Below are 6,733 nucleotides of genomic sequence, written 5' to 3'. Positions count from 1 at the left end.
GACACCTCCCTCCTATTTAGAACTGCCACTGGGAAAGCAGCATGAGTCCGTGACTAATCTTGGACGTGTTAATTCTTTCAATCCACATTTATACCCTGGCTAGTGTGCATCTAATTGTCGGGGTATATCTCTTGAGAAAACAAGCTTTAATTGATCTTCTTTACATGGCTAGGCGCTTCTGCCAAAGTAAAAGCATTGTGTTGAGTATTTTTTTTATTTCAGGGGTCTATGATTTCCATTGTGCAACACATTTAACTAGTAGTTTGCTTTATATTCCTATTAAATTTAATTGGCCTGTGCAGCAAACAACTAGCTTAATCATGTTTCATATTCTGAATGTAACTAAGTCCAGATTTTCTATGAAATGGAAGCACATAGATTTATCATATGGAATCGTCCCATGTCAGTTTTTACTTCATTTACACATTGGCTGTCCTCTTTCTCTGCCTGACATGTACCTTTATTTTTGTGGCTATTTGATGTCCATTATGGGCATATATACATTTATACAAAAGATTGTCCCTATCTTAGTATGAATGAAAGAACCATCTCCTTGCTCCTTGATAAATGACTGTCTGCCATGGCCTTTTAAGAATACCAGTGTATATTACTCATATCTCAAGCACAGGAATGAAGCTCTAATGAAGATAGAAGAAAATAAATTCATAAATGAATCATATTGTATGTTCTCAAATGATGCAAACAATATGCTAACCAGATTTCTGGCAAAGACAAACAGATCTTGGGTGGCTTCCTTGGTTGAAAGATCAGGGAACCTACACAATAATCTAGTGTCTGCTAGTACAAGAGGGCACAATTTTGGGTACTTTCGCTATTCCCCCACTATCACCAGCATCATTTTTAAAATCTATATATACTTTTGTAAAATGTAATCTTATTAACTATGCAACTAGCTAAAGAGCTGAGAAGAACGGCGGACAAGAAACAATTAAAATGCACTTTAAATCTGAATGCTTTTGACAAGGCTAATGCTGAAACAATGTGCACGTAGTAAATGTGCCTCAGTACAACAGAAAGGGAATTGTTTATTTTGAGATCTACATATTTAAATGTATCCAGACATTTTTTTCCCTTACCATGTATACTGGCAAAAACATTTTATTAATCAGTTCAAACAGTCTGCTTAAAGTATATATATTGTTGAAATAATATCAGCTGATATTGCAGATATTGTATGAATGTACAGTAATGATGCTTGTTATCACGTATGACTGTGCACATACACAGCTATGTGCATTTTGGCCTGATAATTCCCTCATTAGCTGTGCAGGGGGTACATTCACATTATTGACAGGAGACACAAGGACACTATTTCTCCACCACCAGAGATATACAAAGTGTGCCATTAACAAAGGTTAAAACGCCAAAATAGTTGCCCTTATTATTAGACACTACAGGAATCACATGCCAGAAAGTGGGAATGACAGGAGCTACAGCAAGGTGCTAGCTACTGTTTCTCTATAACCTTCTAACTAAACACAAATGTGTTCTCATATAAGGGTCCTCATCTATAGTTTAATACACAAGCCTTTACACTGAAAAGTCCCTTCACCCATCCCACTACCTATCATGCTTATATTCTGGAGACCTGAGACAATACTTGGCATAGACAGTTATTCCCTAAGGCAGGGGTCCCCAACCTTTTTTACTCGTGAGCCACATTAAAATGTAAAAAGAGTTGGGGAGCAACACGGTGCCAAATAAGGGCTAAGATTGGCCATTTGGTAGCCCCTATGTAGACTGGCAGCCTACAGGAGACTAAGTATACTTAGTTTTTATGCAATTAAAACGTTATTCCATGCCTGGAATTTAAAAATAATCACCTGCTTTGAGGCCACTGAGAGCAACATCCAAGGGGTTGGTGAGAAACATGTTGCTCACAAGCTACTGTTGGGGATCACTGCCCTAAGGCCTTATACAGGGTTTAAGGGTGCACTTTCTATATAATTTCAGGACTCACTCAGTAGAAAACTAATTTCTGAAACCCTTCTTAACTGCATTTTCCATAAATGACCTTTACAACCCTGAACCTCATACGTAATAAAATGTGCAATGTTTCTTCAGGTGGAATAACCCATGGCAACCAATAAGATGTTTGCTTTTATACAGATGACACTACCTGCTGATTGGGTTGCTTTTGGTGATCAGACCTGCAGCAACACTTTTTATTACATAACCCGGTAATTTTACAATATTTCCCAACTACACATTTTTTAGGCATGACCAGCACCATGTGAACATACCATCCAGCACATTCAGGAGGTCCATTGAATGTAACTTCCAATCAAGTACTCCAGGTGGGTGGCCTACTCTAGTCTTCTATAAAGTAAGTAATCCCCTACCAAAACAATGTCTGAAGCTCTTTCATACATCTCCCATGTTCTGCCATGCACAGAAGTGCACAGTTCTTGGTGTCCTTCCCATTTACTTATGCATAGTCCAACATAACTGGTATTATAGACTATAAAGTGTTCCTTTTAAGGGTCTTGATCAGGGCAGCCATCAGGGGGGGACAGGGGGGAGAGTTGTAGGGGGCCCCGAGGGTAAGGGGGCCCGGCCACGCCACACTTACCTGATTAGTCGGGCCCCCCATCTTTCTGAGAGCTGCTGACTTCAGGAAGACATGGACGTTTAAGGGGCCCTGGCCACCAATTTTCTCATAATGTGTTGGGGGCCCTGGCCACCAATTTTGTCCACTAATTTTTTTTTTATGTGGGGTCCTAGCCACCAGTATTTTTTAATGGGGGGGCCATGGCCACAAATGTATTTTTATGGGGGGCCCTGACCACCAATATCTTTTTATTTTTTATTAACATGTGGGAACCCTAGCCACCAATATTTTTTTTGGTGTTTGTTTACTGTGTTTTTTTACTGTGTTTTTTTACTGTGTGGTGGGGGGTGGACCTGTGGGGTGGGGAGGGCGGACCTGTAGGTGGGGCTTGCGGTGGGTGCAGTCCAGGGGGCCCAGGAAATTTTGTCATATGGGGCCATGCGATTTCTGATGGCGGTCCTGGTCTTGATAAAGGGCCTGGAAAGCCTTACATATTGCCCTGGCGTGATAAGCCCTGCTTTGTAGTATTTCAATGGGCTACTTGATTATTTCAATATTGATATTTGACTCTGTGGCAAATGAAGGTCCTCCAGTATAGCATCATAAATATTACAGAGCATAGAGCTCTCCTATCTTGTCTTTATGATTTGTTCAGAGGGTTTGTGCTTAAGTTTTATATTTTATTAAAGCCCGATATATGGCAAACAAGGCCGATGGTACACTCTGGTTCCCTTATTTTAATGTAAATAATTTTCACTACTTTAGATTCACACTAATGACCATAAAACCTTCCCTGTAACAGGGGAAAACTACTATGATTTCTTATCAGTGTACACCCTATTGTCGTGTCAAAGTTAGTGATGGGCGATTAAATTTGGCAGGCATGCATTACGCAAAAAAAAAATCTGCCGCAAACAAAAAAATTTGCTACGTGACAAAATTGTTGCGCGCATAAAAATTGTCATGCGTCAAAATTATTCAGACACCGATTGACTTTAATGCATTCGGACAAAATAGTCGCACGTATAAAAACCGTCACTCGCATCAAAAATTTTTGGACTCCCATTGATTTTAATGCGTTTCGCGAATTTTCGCAGCTTCGACAATGTCACCAGAAGTGAATTGGGACAGATTCGCCCATCACAAGTCAAAGTGTCTCTAGTTTGGTACTAACATTGATGAGCTCTAACTGGTAAACTACAGTTTACTTTCATGAAACCCTCTGTGCCAGGAATACTTCTTAATGTTTCCAGGAAAATTGGAAAAATCTTAAACAAGGCATGAAATTCCTCTCTGTATGTTTTTGCACAATGAAAGGGAGTTGAGGTTTAGCGAGGTCTGAACTTTTCATATAACTCTTTTTAGTATAAGATGCTAAATCAGCAGCTACAATACCTCCCACGTGGAAAACATATCTGAGCAGTTCCACTTGCAAATAAGATAGAAACAAAGGGCATCAAAACAATATTTAGCCTGCCATATTGCAAAATAAAATTAATTTTTAGCCCAATCCATTTACGGTTGCCACCTTAATGTTATTTACTGGCCTGCAAAAATGATGCTTCATACCAATGTATAATTCTGCTAAACAGCCTTCATTTTTCAAAGTGTCCCCATGCAGACATCTTTGAATCTTGTTTTAAATGTATTTAAAAGAATGTATATTTCATAAAAAAATAAAACATTTTCCATTTTACTACTTTGCCCTTTTGTTGCCTGAAGCTCAATGACACTTCATAGCATTTGCATGAACAAGGCATTTTATGTCATAGATTTTCATTTTACATGTCTTCTTGTCAAAGAAACCAAACGTGAATGTGCAGGGTTTATTAAAAAAGAAGATGAGAACTCGAGGTTATAAAAACATATATATATGTAAAAGAAAACATGTAAGTCATCCTTTGGCTGATCTCTGAAGTACTTCAAAAGTTTAGAGAAACAGAGGAAATACAAGTTTTCAGCACTTTGCCCATATAAATAATAGATGAAAGATGTAATATATATTATATACTTGTATACACCAGTGCATGCACATACATATTTATATATTTATGTATTGGCCTTCAGTTCAGAGTATAACGAAAGAAAGTATTTCTGGATATACAAGCTTAATCTGTATGAAATAAGACAATCTTTATATTTTCAAAAGAAAAATAACATCAGAGGATGTGCCAGTGGACCCAGACTCCAGCCAAGGAAAATCCCACCATCCACCTATATACTGTAACACAGGTGTGCCCATACTTTACTAATGAAAGGTCTACGTCTAGTGATGGTTTTCCCACTATGATCTACATCCATAAAAAGCATTGTTAGCATTATGTTTAACAAACAACTAATTCTTCTGTAACCATAACATAATAAATATCTGAATGAAAAGCATGAGGGACCTTAGGGACCCACTCACAATATACAGTACACATAGAATATAAATGTCACAATATAAGGCAAATAAGTAATTAATACAGATAATTACTACATGGCAGCACAGAAACCAGTGCAATTAGCATCAGAATTTAATAATCAGCCCTGTAGCATCAGCTTATATTACAGGCCAACCTCATTTTCTGCTTGATAATTTATGACAACCCCTAGGCTTAGCTTCTCAACAGCTGCTCAGAGCCCACTGAGCATGTGACTGTCGCAGACACTTTCCAAGATGGTGACCCCCTGTGACAAGTTTGAAACCCTAGATCATTGCTGCTATTGTTAATCAGAAACTTTAGGCTGGTGCAATAAATTCTGTATATAAAATATGGCCTTTTTCGCCATATTAATTTTTAGGGTTTAGTTCTCCTTTAAGCCTACTGGGAACATGTGAGACCATGGGCAGCCAAAAGTAGCAGCATGAAAAACTTTCAAGGTTATCTCATAGCTTGTATAGAGAGATAACATAAAACTATGCCGGAATATATATTCTTTCTACTCGGAGGATTACCAAATTATTATTTTAATATACTGAGATTATTGCTGGCCAATACACTATACTGAAGCTTCAAAAGGTTGGATAAAGAGCATATGCTTTAACCCTTGATAATATGCTACTAGATAATGACAGGAACTGTAGTTCCAGTAAAGTTACTGCTATGAAAAGGTAACTCTTAAAGGAAGATGCCTGTAGATGTTGAGCATTGGTAGTACAAGAGTTCAAGCCTGGAAAGGCAGACATCTCGGGATTTACTCAGAATTTCTATATTTCAGAGTGATGCTTGCTTGTAGATTGGTATTTTGGGCAAGGGTTAAAGACAAAAGGAAACACATTAGAGCAAGGTGTGAAATGATATTAAGCAGAGACAGGGCTATCATTTGTGCAGCAGGTGCAGAATCATGGGGGAGGCTAATGAGTGCTGAAAGCTAAAATGTCTGAAAATGCTTCTATGCAAACTACTTAATCTGTTACATAAACGCATTATTTCATGATCTAATTGTACTGCCTCTGGGAGTCATTGAATTTATAGTGGATAAACTGCTGCAGTACTAAAGGCTGGGGCTGTGGGTGCATTCACTTTAATTCACCGCTATGGGCTGGGGCAAAGCTTCTGACGCAATGAGGAGTCTCTGTGTGATAGCCAGATCAGTTCTTTGTGGATTAAGCTGTAAATATCAATAGCAAGAGTTCATAGTAAAATGCAATGCTTTCACCTTTTCTGCTCACTGAGAGTTGCCAGCAAACATGCAGTGGGACAGAAAGCAAAGCGGTACCTGTAACCGGCACCATAGATTTGACAGCCTCTGGCACTTAAAGGGTTAATTCTGCATTGGTCTCTCAACATATTTAGCCATGAAGTCACACATAGCATAATCACCCTTTTTTATTTTTAACATGTGACTTCGGAAACATTTTCACATATACTCAAAAATTACACAGAGTGTGGAAAATGGTACTGGAAAAACATAGTGATTTTTGTAAAATCACATACACACATACACACACACACACATATACACACACACACACAGGAGTAGTTGAATTAATGAATTTTTTAGTCCACTTGACAAGGTCAAATCCATTCCCTGTCATGATGGATCTCATATGCTCAGCAAAGAAAAGAAATGTTTTCTTTCACTTGTGCGTGTGGTAGAAGCTCATCCATCTCTGTAAGTTCCAAAAGAGATCTGGCTAGATCAGAGGAGAAGGAGTATCCAGGGGGCAGCTGATGG

The sequence above is a fragment of the Xenopus laevis genome, chromosome 3L (genome assembly GCF_017654675.1).
Source record: "Xenopus laevis strain J_2021 chromosome 3L, Xenopus_laevis_v10.1, whole genome shotgun sequence".
Classification (NCBI taxonomy): Eukaryota; Metazoa; Chordata; class Amphibia; order Anura; family Pipidae; genus Xenopus; species Xenopus laevis.
Note: the sequence above shows the minus strand (reverse complement) of the source record.